Below are 13,986 nucleotides of genomic sequence, written 5' to 3' on the forward strand. Positions count from 1 at the left end.
GAACCCGGCAGAGCGCTCCCCCCGCCCAGCCCCTCGCTCGGTGGCGGAGCCCCCGGGACTCGCTCAAGGCGGAGAGGGGGAAGGGGCCCTCGGGGAGGGGCGCCAGGGGACAGGTGCGATGGCTGGGCCGGCTCGGGGGCCGCCGGGCAGTGGGAGTCGGGATTCCGCCCCCACCCAGGCTGGGGGCAGAGAACCTTGATGTGAAGCGAGAGGACCGAGCACCGGCTTTGTGCACACAGTGTGCGCTCAGAGCCCAGGGTGGGGGACGGGCGAGGGCCTAGGCTCCGGGACCAGTGCAGGGTCAGGGGAGACTCGGGCCAGGGGAAGGGCCAGGCACTCGGGAGGCCCCAGGCCAGTAGACACTGGGACGAGGATGGCGAGCCCCAGGACGGGCGCCTCCATGCGCACCCGCGCGGACACGGCCCTCTGGGAGGTCATTCGAGGCTCTCCATGGGGGGCAGGCATAGACAGCGACATGCCGGCTGGAGTTGCAGCCTTCAAGCTGCGAGATCAAAGAGAAGCCCCTGAACGCGAGGTTCCAGCAAGGGGATCCCCGTGTGTGCGAGCGGCCTGCCCTCCCCCCTCAGCGCGGGGCGGCCTCGCAGGCCCAATCGGCGGGCTCGGGGCGCTGCGGTGGCTGCCACGGCCCTGCCTCTCGGAAAACCCTGGACTGCCGCAGGCCCCTCCCCCGCCAGCTGGCTCGCTCCAGCTGCAGCTCCCTTATTTAGGCAAGGAGGCCTGGGGATGCTCAAGGGCAGGAAGGGTGTCTGCCTGCCGCCTGCCCACCCCTGCCTGGGTCTGGGTAAGGGTCTCCCTGGCGAAGAGTCCCTGGCGTGAGCAGCCAGGAAGGGCAGGGCCAGGCCGGGAGGCGAGTGTTGACAGCTGAACCAGCGGGCTGGCGGGAGGAGGCTCCAGCCCAGCGGCCCGGTCCCCTCCCCTGCCTGCAGCCCGGATCACAGGCCTGTCTAGATGGATGGGGCCATGTGGGGGCTCCTGAGGACTTGCAGCTGCCACTGTCCTTGGAGCAAGGGGCCGGGTCTTGTCACCAGGGAGAACCATCTTGGGGGTGGGGGAGGGGAGGAACAAAGGGCAGAGAAGGAAGCCGCTGGAAGGAGGGCTGCGCGGAAAGGAAGACTGCTCACAGACCACTCTATCCAACTCTCACATCCTGCCCAGGAGCAAAAAGATGCAAACACCAGGCCAAACGGGGCCACTGGCCAGCAGATGACACCCTTTTTTATTTGCTGGTGGGTGGGCAGTGACTCAGGAAGGCAGCCAGTGGGAGAGAAGGAGGTGGCTCTACCAGCTGATGCTAAAAAAGTCCGGCGGCTCCTGCCTGTACAGTCATCCCTTAGGCCCCTCCACCTCCAGTGATGCCCGGCCTCTGGGGACATGGGCTCCCCAATCTCGCAACTCAGCATCAGGGGCACCCGCCCCTACCTGCCCCACAGTGGGACACGCCTGGCTGCTGGGTTGCCTGCCTTGTGGAAGTGGGGAGTCTTCCCTTCCAGGTGAAGAGGTCGAAGAAAGTGGGTAAAGGCTGAGAAGGGGTCTAGTGACCCATAAGAGGGGGACCAGGCCCAGAGTAGCCTCCCCCTGTGCAGATGGGAGAGCTATTCCTTGGCCCAAGGAAAGCCTGTGTCTCTGTCCCCGACTCATCTCTCTGTTCTCCTGTGCACACACAGAAGTCACAGCTGAATGCAGACTTCTGGCTGGAGGCTCAGGGGAGAGCCTGAAGACAGTCCCACTGAGCTGCCCCACATCAAGGACTCAGACAAGAAGGAGAGACTATGAAACAGACAAGCGCTCCCCAAGGCTCCTTCCTGGGGCGCGGGTTCCAAGCACCACCAGCAGATGAGCCTGGAGAGAAACCTCCCTGCCACCCACCAGATTCCTCCCCCTGCTACCCCCCCCATCCAGGATCCATTACCAAAAGCATCCAGAATCTGCCCCACCCTCACCTCTGGGCCACTTTCAGGGTTCATCTTGGGAAGAGCTCTCCCCTACCCTGCCTGCCACTGAGGCAAGGGAAAGGCTGTACTTATAATGAGACACACAGGCTCCTCCCAGCTCCCAGAAAGAGACAATTTAGGGGGAAAAGTCTGCAGAAAACATCCTGCCCACCCCACCCTGCTCCTGCTCAGTCTGAGGGAGCCGGGCCAGGACTTCCTGGGAGGAAAGAACAAGTGGAAGCTGGGCGCTGCTGGTGGGCCCCCCAAGGAGCAGTCAGGCAAGACAGCAAATCAGGTCCAGGAGACCAAGTAACACGCACAGGGGACTGGGAAGCAGTTCCAGTCGGGAGGACGCAGGAGAGACAGCCTAGGGTGGAATGGCTCCTAGGAAACCCCAGGGGAGGAAGCAGCAAGAACAGTCTCTTAGTCTTCAGAGGGAAGCTTATATTGTAAGGTTTCTCCACGCAGCTGGCTTTTGAGAATTCAAATGGTTTCAGATAAGAACTGGAGTTAGAGAAAAGAAGAGAACCAAGGAGCAGTGTGTTATCGCTGAAGGAAGCAGGTGCTTAGGGCTTATTGGAAGCGAGCAGGGAAGAGAAAGAAAGGAAGGGAGAGAGGGAGGAACCCACTCCAAGCCCATAGCCAGGAGCCAAGGCTCCCTTCAGTCACTGCAGCTGCACTGCAGCGCTCCTGGCCCATTCTACAGTCTCCCCCGCCAACCCCACACCCACACTGGAGAGACACTGTCCTGGCTTCTTCACATCGGAAGTAAGGCGCAAGAGACTGGGATTTGACCAACTTGTGTTTCCAGTCCTGTTTCTAGAGTTGCATCCACAACTGTTTCCTGGAGACCTTCCGTGTGCAGGGCCCTGTGCCAGACGCTGGGTGGCAGGGACAGGAAGAATAAGCCGGTTCCCTCCGCCCGGGTTCCCAGCCTGGTGAGACTGAGCGCTGTGGGATGGCAAGGAAGACCTGCTTTGTTTCAAAAGGGGGAGCTGAGAGGGCCTGCTGATGGGAGGAGGCTTCAGAGCAGGTCTTCGAAGGTCCAGGTGAGACAGGGCAGAAGCCCCGCAGGGGGCGGGACATGAGCAAATGTACAACAGAGACTGCAGAGTGGAGATCGTGTCTAGGGGCCAAACAGGGATGTTGAGGTGGGGCAGAGGGCTGAGGAACATGAATTCTAGTCTGTGTGTAAGGGGGACACAGTGCAGGGACAGCGGGGGCAACTGAAGTATACTGTTCACAAGTGTGGAAAACCACGCCTGCCTTTGTCCTAACACAGACCCGGTAGCTAATAAAGGTGGGATGAATTGATGAAACGCATACAGAAGCTTAGAGAAACGGGCAGACAGGAGGTGATTCTGTTAACCACTGCTGCCTAACAGCCAGCCTGAAACTGACTGGCTCACATCAATGACAGCCTTTATTTTGCTCATGGACCTGTGATTTGGGGAGATTCACACCAGACAGGGGAGTAGAAGGCGTATTTCCCTGTGTTTGGTGGTGGACGCTGTCCCTAGGACCTCACCTCAGGCTGGTGCCCACCTGGCTTCTTCACCACACTATGGCTGGGTGTGAGGGCAAACACCCCAAAATAAGACCAGGGAGCACCTAGCCCCCTTTAATAATGTACCCTTGAAAGTCACATAAAGTAACTTCTGTAATCACAGCCCATCAGACTGAAAAAGAAACACATAAAAAAAATTAAAAAAAAAAGAAACACATACCCCCACCTCTCAATGGAAGGGTGTCACTGTCATATTAGGAGAAAAGCATGTGTGATGGGACATAGTGCCACAACCACCTTGGAAAGTGTTATCTGCCATACGAAGCTATCCAACAGTCCAGGGGAGCAATGTCAAAGACTTGAACCAGGTCAGAAGGGCTAGAGAGAAGCCCGCTTGCTGTGTAACTCTAGAAGTATCACTAAATCTCATTTTCCTTACCTGTAAAATGAGGCAACTCCACAAGCTAATCTCTGGGATCCTTTCCAGCTCTCACAGAGAGTGCTCTTATTCTTTTTTCTTTTTCTTTTTTTTTTTTTTTTTTTAAGGCAGGGTCTCACTATGTAGCTCAGGTTGGCCTTGGACTCACTGTGTAGCCCAGGCTGGCCTCAAACCCACAGTGATCCTCCTTCCTTAGGCTCCCAGTGCTGGGATCACAGATGTGCACCAGCATGCCCGGCAGAGAGTGATTCCTTAATTCTGCACAGTTGTACTCCCTACAGCCCGTACCTCTCTCTTCTCTCCACACCCACTCCCCGTCACCTCCTGAAAAACCGGGGGCTGCCAAAGTGTGTGGAGGGAGGGCTCTGAGTGTTTAGGGCATCCTGGGGGACTTCTGGGGGAGCCAGGCCTTCTTGGGTAGTAAGGATCCTCCCAGGCACAGAGGAAGGAGGTGAACAGCTTCCTAAACCCAGATCCCAATAGGACCCACATGTAGGTTCTCTCACTCATCTGCACATGAGAAAGAAAGGTGCAGGTTTAAGGCTCCCCTGCCTGAGAACCTAATTGCCATCCGTCTCTTTGATTTAGGAACTAGAGTCCTCAGATGCAAAAAGAGACTCCAAGAGTTCTTACCCAGAATTCAGTGAGTGGCAGAAGTTCCATGATTATAACATGGGAAGGGCTGATGGGGAAGGAAATGCTCCTCATAAAGGGTCTGAGAGACTTCCCTGAAGGCTCAATTGGCATGTATTCCTTTGAAAATATATTCAAGTACCTAATTTGTACCTAACGCTGTTCTAGGAAATAGATGGGTTTTGTGGTCATTTTAAATAAAACCATCAGAGGCAGGTGTGGTGGCACACACCGGTGACCCCAGCACTCGGGAGGCTGAGGCAGGAGGATCTCCATGAGTTTGAGGTCAGCCTGCTTTACATAGTAAATTCAAGGCTAGCCTGAACTACATAACAAGACCCTGTCTCAAACAAAATAAAATAAATCACTCAGTTTTCAGAACCAGGGCTATTTTGACATAGGTTGGGGGTTTATTTGGGGGGGACTTTGAAGGACTGAACAGTATTAAGAAGTAGCTCTGGGTTGCCTTGCTAGGGAAGCGGGACATTCCCGACTGTCTTGGTAGCTCAAGCCTCCCGCCAGGATAGCGCTGTCTCTGTCCAGGGTGCTGAAAACCCTGCAGGCCAGGCAAGGCAGGAAACCGGGGAGGGCAGCCCAAGTGAAAAGATGGGCGCCCTCTTCAGGACACTGTGAGCTAGAAAACCACCCCAGACCATGAAAGTGCTTCTAGAACCCCCACTACAGCAGGTATGAGAAATAAGAGCTGGTTTGCTGGTCAGCGCTGAGGCCAGGTCTCATGTGTACAGAGAATGCGCCTTCCTCTGAAACGCCACCAAGAAACAACGTGAATCTGCTCCTGAACCTTACACCTGGAACTTTGTGGATATTTCTACGCGGGCTTCTGTTGCTTTATGCAATATTAGAGCTGGAAATAAAACTTCCCCATTTTAGGTGATAAAACAGAGATGCAGATGGTGTCGGCTCTTCCTAGAAGTTACGCTACAAGTTAGCAATGGAGTGCCAGGCAAGTGCAAAGCCCTGAGTTTGATTCCTGGTACCAAAAAAAAAAAAAAAAAAGCTGAAATGGAGCTGGACAAGAAATTAAGTGCCTTTTTCCACCAAATGAGGCTAGAATGGGGATTATATACCACGTACAGCAAGAGCGAAAGAAATAGAGAACAGTGCTGAGCTTCCATCTTACCCCAGAAAGAATGGTCATCATCAAATAATAACAAATGCTATGGGGAGGGGCTGCAGGGGAAAAAGAAACTTCTATTTGGTGGGAATGTATACTAGTACAACCACTATGGAAATCAGTACGGAGTTTCCTCAAAAAAACTAAAACTAGCTGGGCATGGTGGCGCACACCTATAATCCCAGCACTTGGGAGGCTGAGGCAAGAGGATTGTTGCGAGTTTGAGATCACCCTGGGCTACAAAGCGAGCTCAAGGCCAGCCTGAACTGCATAGCAAGACCCTGTCTCAAAAAGACGAAAAAAAGGGGGCTGGGGATTTAGCTCAGCGACACAGCGCCTGCCTGGAAAGTGCAAGGTTGTGAGTTCGACTCCTGGTACTGGAAAAAAAAAACAAAACGACCAAAAAAAAAAAAGAAAAACTAAAACTAGAAATTCCATTTGATACTGCTATTCCCCTTCTAGGTATCTTCTCAAAAGAGTTATATGCATACCCACTGTACATAGCCACACAATTCATAATATCTAAATCTTTTTTTTTAAGGAAGTCATATATTCATTGTAAGGAAAATCAGTGTCATTTGGGGCCAGGGTGACAAGGGACCAGGTGGCAGATCAGCCAATATATGATGAGGAGCTGAAAGGCTGCAGCTCCCAGAGTCAGGGAGAGTTGGACACCCTGCCAGGAGCTGGGACCATCCACGCTCTCGGGGTCCAAGGCTGCTGTCTGCAAAGAGCACACAGTGAAGTATAGGAGTGCAGAAGAGCTGCAGGCCAGGGCCACATAGTAGCCGTCACTGCTGAATGGCAGCCCGGAGAGCAGGCTGAGGATTATCCTCACATACGGTGGAAGGTGCTTAGTTCTCTGCGCAAGGTCACTGGGCAGAGGCCCAGGAGCAGAGCAAGCACCTCTATCACCATCCACACCAGCACCAGCGCTGTGCTCACACACAGGCCCAGCACCTGTGGGGAGAACCTTTTCTGAATGCCCAGTACCATCCCAGCCAGCAGCACAAAGGGGATGAAGGCCGCTGGGGGAACACAGAGGTCAGGGGCTCTGTGGGAATGTATACTAGTACATTTGGTACCAGGAATCAAACTCAGGGCTTTGCACTTGCCTGGCACTCCATTGCTAACTTGTAGCGTAACTTCTAGGAGGTCTTGCATGGGGGCACAGCCACATCACAACTGCACTTACTTCCCAATTCTAGCCTGTGTAGGGGAACACCAGGAGCCCCAGCTTCTTGGCCACATAGGCTGTATCCACAGGGAAAAAACACTTCAGTTTGTTCACAGACACAAAACAGCACGGTTCCTGGTTCACTGTGTCTTTTTTTTTTTTTTTTGGTTTTTCTCCGGTACCAGGAACCGAACTCATGACCTTGCGCTTGCCAGGCAGGCGCTTTTGCCACTGAGCTAGATCCCCAGCCCTTTCACTGTGTCTTTTCCATGGGATGCAGTGGGGCTGCCATAGGCCAGAGCTGCCTGGGTCGCCAAGCAAGTGGCTGACATCGAAACTCCACATCGAAGGCCACATCAGCTCATCAACAGCAACACTTGTGTTATCAAAGAGAGGAAGGGGATCTGGAGCTGCTCAGGCCCTGTGCTTGGAACCAACCATGGGCTCCATAGCCCGAGTGATAAGCCATGGTTGCAACGCTTGTTCTCCCTGAGGGCCGGCTGTGCAGCCTCAGGAGTATGAATACTCGTCAGACACCTGCTCCGCTCCCTAGACACGGACAGAGGTTACCCTGCAGTCAGACATGCACCCATGCCATATCCACAGCACCCCATAATATCTAAATCTTGAAAGCAGCCTATATGTCCATGAGCAGAGGAATGAATGAAGAAAATGAGCTCTTTCCATACAATGGAGCACTACTCTGACATAAAAAGGACATACGTGAGTCATTTGTAGGAAAATGGATGCATTTTAAGACCATAAAGTTAAGTGAAATAAATCAGATACACAAACTTAAATACGGCATAATTTCTCTTACATGAGAAACCCAATATATAAATACAGAGCAAAATAAAACATCACTGATGGGAAAAGGAGACAGAGAGGGAGACACAGAGAGAGAGATTTCTCAAATGCGAAGATTAAAGAGATGGATGCAGGGGGAGGGGATGAAAAAGGAATGTAAACATTATATACTACAAACACATATTTTAAAAAAGAGAAGCTGGGTGTGGTGGTACACTCCTATAATCCCAGCACTCTGGAGGCTGAGACAGAAGAATCACTGAGAGTTCGAGGCCAACCTCAAAAAAATTAATCAATTCATTAATTAAAATAAAAAAGAAATAGGGTCCGGGCGTGGTAGTACATACCTATAATCCCAGCACTTGGGAGGCTGGGCCAGGAAGATTGCCATGAGTTCGAGGCCAGCCTGGGCTACATAAATGAGTTCGAGGCCAGCCTGAACTACATACTGAGACCCTGTCTGAAAGAAAGAAGGAAGGAAAGGAAGGAGACAGGAAAGAGAGAGGGGGAGAAGCCATACTCTACTCATTCTGTTAAAACGAGGCAGAACTGAGGGTCTACCCCAGTGTGGTGGAAGAGGAAAGGCCAGCCTGACACCAACCCCACATCCGGAGAGGAACCACCCCTCTCCTTGGACCACTAAGTAGCCAGCACCAAGGACCAGAGAAGATAATTCAGGTCCCCCACCTGCTCACAAGTTCTTATCCATCACTGTCCATGTGCCCCAGCTAGGGAAACGCAAGGTCTTCCATCCAGCCCGGCCTTATGGGGTTTGCAATTATCTGGGAAGATGAGATGTCCGCACACGCACAGCCAATACATGGAGGCCAACACAGCAATAGAAGCTGAAAAAGAGAAGTCGCAGACAAGAGCAGCCCGAGGACGCTCTGACTGCAGAGTAGCAGAGATCGTCTTAAGGCTGGGAGGGGAAGGGTAGGCTTTGCAAGCTGGGAGTTTAGGGGACATCCGGAAAGCTGAGAACCGTGGTCAGGACCTCACCTCTGTCCCTCTGATGACCAGCCCAGCACGGGGCCTTTTCACGGGAGGGAGAGCTGGTGCTCATGGAAAGGTGACAGCAAGGGCTGATCACTGTCTGATCACTCAGAATGCCCAGGAAGAGGTGACTAGGTCTCCTTCTCCAAAAAAGAAAGGACCCAGACCTTCTTCCTTTCGCATGCATGGGCCGGAACCCCATTTACACGCAGGCTCCTCTAGGAACTGGGGTTAGCAGTCCCTAAAGCAGCCTAGGCTGCGGTTTAGGAATGGAATGCCATGGAATGGGAATGCCAGGAAGGCTTCAGCCCATCCACCACAAACAGGTGAAGACCCTCGCCAGCCAGGTACAGCGGCCCACAGCTGTAACGCCAGCCCTCCGCAAGGCTGGGCCAGGAGGATTGCCAGTGCAAGCCCAGCCTGGGTGACTTAGTGGCTTAGTGAGACCCTGCCTCAAAATAAAAAAATAAAAAGGGGCTGGGAACGTAACTTTGCAAAAAGGTCCTGGGATCGGTTCTCAGTATTGAAAAAAATAGTAAGATTTGTAAGCTGGTCCTGGTCTGGCCACTGGGAATGGAGGGACTTACAATCCACATGGAAGGACAGAAAAGGAAAAAAGAAAATCCCACAGGTCTCTGCTTCCCGGCCACCGCGAAGTAAGTTCCTTTGCTCCACCACTGCCTGGCCACAGGCCCAAAGCAAGAAGGCCGATCAGTCACGGTCCAAGCCTCCAGGACTATGACCTAAAATAAAAACTTCCTCTTAAAAAAAAAAAAAGACAAACCCCACAATGACTGAAGGTGCATCAGGATTTGGGGTCAGAATTTCTGTATCTCCAAGCCAGCAGGAGATGTAAAGGCCTACGGGCCTGCTCCCCCGACCCTGATTTGCAGAGAAGGTCTGCCCACACCTGGGCACCTGAGGGTCTGGTTGCCACAGAATTTCCATGCTGGGCACACTTAATGCTCACAGCCCTGGCTCCCAAGAGACCCAGCACCACAGCAACCACACTGGGAAACTGGGCCAGCCTGAGGGATTGCAGGAGAGGAAAGGGGAGAGGAGGAGGGACAAAGGGGCGGGGCCTGTCACACAGCTACCGACTGAATTGCGGTGATCTGTTGGTCTTGCACTATGGCTTTCTATGTAGGGTCCCCACAGGCCAAGACAGGGCCCCCGAGGGTCATCATTCCGGAGACAGCCTGACCCTAAAAACTGCTCATCTTCACTGGGATCCCGGGAATAAAGAACAGGTTCAAGTCCCTATGGATGTTAAAACATTCATATCCACATCAGCGTTCTCGGCCCAAATTAGCTTTGGAAAGGCAGGGCCCAGACTAGGAGGCAGGCGGGTGAGGGAGCCCCAGGACACCCTGCTCAGAGGCACATGCACACGTGTGCTTCCATACATGTTACATGCATGCAAACACACACACATGCACACACTAGCTTATATACACAGATGCATACTCACTATATAAACTAAATGTTTAAATCCCTCCGGAATTCACAGGTGGAAATCCTAACCGCCCAGCTGATGGTCTGAAGGGAGGGGCCCTTGGGAGATGACTGAGGCACGAGGGCGGGGCTCTCATGAGCGGGATAGTGCCCTTGTGATACAGAACTGCAAGCACCCCAAAGCTGGGAGCCACCACCACTGACAGAACAAGGTCTGACGGTTTCCAAAGGCCAGTGCACCCCAAGACTTTCCTGCCAGTCTTGGGCCAGGAGGCAGAAGTGGCTCGAAAAGAGGGTGAATCTGTCAGGCTCTGGGCAGTGCCCTCCAAGTGTCCCTTCCCTGGCTCCCCCAGCTCCAGGAACTGCCTGGTCTCACAGGAGGCGTGATACCTGGTGTGCCCCCCACCCATAACCCCAGCACTCTGGAGGCTGAGACCTGGCAGTGCTGGGCAGAGCCCCCAGCACCTCCCATCCCCCAGGCCCTGTGCAGGGTGTGCCTAAGGGAGGGAGGGCCAGAGGGACCTGTGCCAGGCAGGGGCGCAATGGGATGGGAATTCGCCCTGCTCCTCTCGGGGTGGGCTGTTCACTGAGTCCCCTGGGAGCTTCGGGCACGCAAACGAGCCGCTTCGGGGCCCCCAGAGGGCTGGTGTGGACCATCAGCGCACCTGGGCTCAGGTATGCACATCATGGGCTCCTCCTCGTTCGATCCCTGAGTCTCACAGCGGGCTTTGGTGTCTGAGCCCAGGACTTTAGACAAATCGCTCCTCTTCAGCTCTCTGCTGCCCCCATGTGGCTCTCTCAAGCAGGGCAGAGGCTGCTAGAGGGCGCCCAAGGCCACCCCTGCAGCCCTTTGAGTCCGGCAAACCCTTCCAGGCCTGCAGCCCTGAACACCCCAGGCCCTGCCCGGAAGCCTCCCCAACGCCCCGCCCCGTCTTGTAAGCACCTCTTTGCCTCACCGCGTGAGTTACATCCTGAGGAGGAGGGAAGCCGCCTGGCAGGCAAGGGCTGCCCCTTCCCGCTCCGCCTGGCTTCTCGTCTGCCATCCCTCCTTTCCCCTCGGCTCCCCACCCAGTCCCTGCCCACAGGCAGGAAGGAAGCTGCTCATAGTGGAGCGGGTGGGACACTTCCAGCTCACACTGAACAACCCCGGGTTGGGCTGTAGAGAGTCAGGGCCTTCCGCTGCCGTCACCCGCCACCCGCCACCCTTCGCCGCCCACGCACACTTGCCCTGAGCCCAGGACCTTTGCTTCCCCACACAGGCGTCCCCCGCTCAGGGCAGCCCCACCTCCCGGGCCTGCACGCACTCTGGTCTAAGAAGGAAGGCAGGAGCGAGATCTGACGCCTTCTCGAGGTTCAGACAGGAACAGAGAGTACCAGGGACCAGGGCCTCCCAGGAGGGGCCTCCTACTCACCCCAGAAGGCTGTCACCTGCCCACCAGGGCCAGGGAGGGGTGGGCCTGGGCCAGCAGCAGAAACTCAGCATTTTTCGGGATGGAGGGGCTGTGCTCCAACCACACCATCAACGCTCCCTCTGCCGGGCGCGGAGGTACACCCCTGTAATCCCAGCACTCAGAAGGCTGAGGCAGGAGGATCACTACGAGTTCGAGACCAGCCTGGGCTACAAAGTGCGCTCAAGGCCAACCTGAAGTGCACAGCGAGACCCTGTCTCAAAAAGACAAAACAAATAAGAACAAAAAAAAAAAAACCCTTCTACCTCGACAGCCCATGACTTAAATTTTAAATTATTTCTTTTCAGTACAGTTGTATCCTGAAACCTTGGAAATTTTGTTTCACAAATTGCTCTTTAAAGTGCCGTTGTTGCTGGGGATTTAGCTCAGTGGCAAAGCGCCTGCCTGGCAAGCGCAAGATCGTGAGTTCGATTCCTGGTACCGGAAGAAAAACAAAAAAAAAAAAATTAAAAAATAAAAAAAATGCAGTTGTTAAGCTGGGCGTGGTGGCGCACGCCTGTAATCCCAACACTCAGGAGCTGAGGCAGGAGGGTCACCGAGAGTTCAGGTTGGGCTACAAAGTGAGTTCAAGGCCAACCTGGACTACATAGCAAGACATTGTCTCAAAAAGACAAAAAAAAAAAAAAAAAAAAAAAAAAAAAAAAAAATGCAGGTGTTGGCCGGGGATTTAGCTCAGTGGCATAGGGCCTGCCTGGCAAGCATGAGATCCTAAGTTCGATTCCCAGTACCTGCAACGCACACCCCCAAAAAAAAGGAAAAAAAAAATGCGCTTCTTACTAAAAGATGGTGGCGGTGCAGGGAGCGAGGGAAAGCGGCGTGAGAAGAATGGAGATGCGTTATGCACGCACGCGTACCAGCTTCTCGCGAGGAACGGGATCACTGTGCGCTGCAAACATGAACCAAGAAAAATAAACTTCTAAAAAACAAGTAAAATTAATTTGCTAAATAAAGCAAAATAATACCTTTGCCAGTACAAGCAGAGAGTCATTAGATGCACAGATATGGCAAAAAAAAGCCGAAGTAGAAGACAGAGCCCTAAAAAACAAGAGAGAGGTGCAGGGCTCAATACCTGTCAGGATGGGCACTGTTTTTCATTTTGTTTTATTTGTTTGCTGTACTGGGGATGGAACCCAGAGTCTTCACCCTGAGCTACATCCCCAGGGTTTGTTTGTTTCTTTCTTTAAGATAGGGTCTCACTAAGTCCCCAGGTTGCCCAGGCTGGGCTTTAACTTGTGATCCTCCTGCCTCAGCCTCCCAGACTGCTAGAATGACAGGTGCGCACCACTACCCCTGGCCTCGTTTTGTTTTTTAACTGACACATAAACATTACCCATCTTCATAGGGTATCATGTGATGTTTCCATACATGCATCTATTGGTTTTTTTGTTTTGTTTTGGGGAGGTTTTTTTGTACCGGGAATTGAACTCAGGACCTTGTGCTTGCCAGGCAGGCGCTTGTGCCACTGATCTATATCCCTGACCCTATACATACATCTATTGTGTAATTTCCAACTACCTTGAGCAAAAGCCTTTCCTCTAGCTCTTTGGACACACACGCAGCACATTATAGCTCTCCAGTCACCCTGCTGGGCAACAGCCCACCAGGACCCTTTTCTCTTACCTAACTACAGCGCAGAGCTGTTCACCAACCCCCTCTATCTCTCCCTCTCCACAGCACTGTCGCCCTCCAGCGCCTTGACAGAAGTCAGAACAGGCGATCCTAGGAGGGAGGAGAAGGAGACGTCCTCCTTAGCAGAGCCTCACCTCTGACCTTTGCAGTCCCTTTTCTTTTCTTAAATCCTGCCTGGTGTGCTCTGCCCAGACCAAACCCAACCTGGGCCCCTGTGGCCAGAGCCTTCAGCACTGTGTGAAATGGACCTACCTGCTCTTGGCACGAGAGCGCTCCCTCATGGCCCGCTCCCTTGGCACAAGCCAGTGTGCAGGGCCACCCTCCGTGCGCATGCTCAGACCCTGCAGCCACTCCCAAACCCGCAGCAGCGGCCCAGGCCTCCAGAGCGCTCACCTCACCAGGTGAAGCTGGACGCAGAGTCAGCTACCTGAAAACCACAGCCCGGGGGACCTGGAGGAAGACATGGGCCCGGGACCTGGGGACAGGACAGCAAAGAGCCGCCCGGGGTGTGCGGGAGGGGTGCTGAGCAAGGCCTCTCTGGGCGTCACTAGGGGCTGTGTGGTTTGGGACCTCTGGGAAGCAGACCTCGAGAAACAGCTGGAGCAGCTGAAGAGCACTAGGGAGGGTGATGCCTGAGAAAGCAATGGGAGAGCGGAAACGGGGGGGGGGAGGAGACGGGTCTGGAACACGGCACAGCTCTGACTGGAAGGACGCAGGGGTGTGAGCATGCGCTGGGGGTCTAGAGGACAGGCCAGTGCCTGAAGTGGCTTGGCCTTGCCTGGAGGTTCTG

General features: G+C 53.9%; 1 pseudogene; it reads right to left on the bottom strand.

Moving 5' to 3' along the window:
- Positions 1 to 6,212: 6,212 nt before the first annotated feature.
- Positions 6,213 to 7,312, bottom strand: LOC102029521 (annotated as a pseudogene).
- Between the last annotated feature and the right edge of the window lie 6,674 nt (positions 7,313 to 13,986).

This window comes from Chinchilla lanigera, unplaced genomic scaffold (assembly GCF_000276665.1).
Source record: "Chinchilla lanigera isolate Chin_1 unplaced genomic scaffold, ChiLan1.0 scaffold00090, whole genome shotgun sequence".
NCBI classification, from domain to species: domain Eukaryota; kingdom Metazoa; phylum Chordata; class Mammalia; order Rodentia; family Chinchillidae; genus Chinchilla; species Chinchilla lanigera.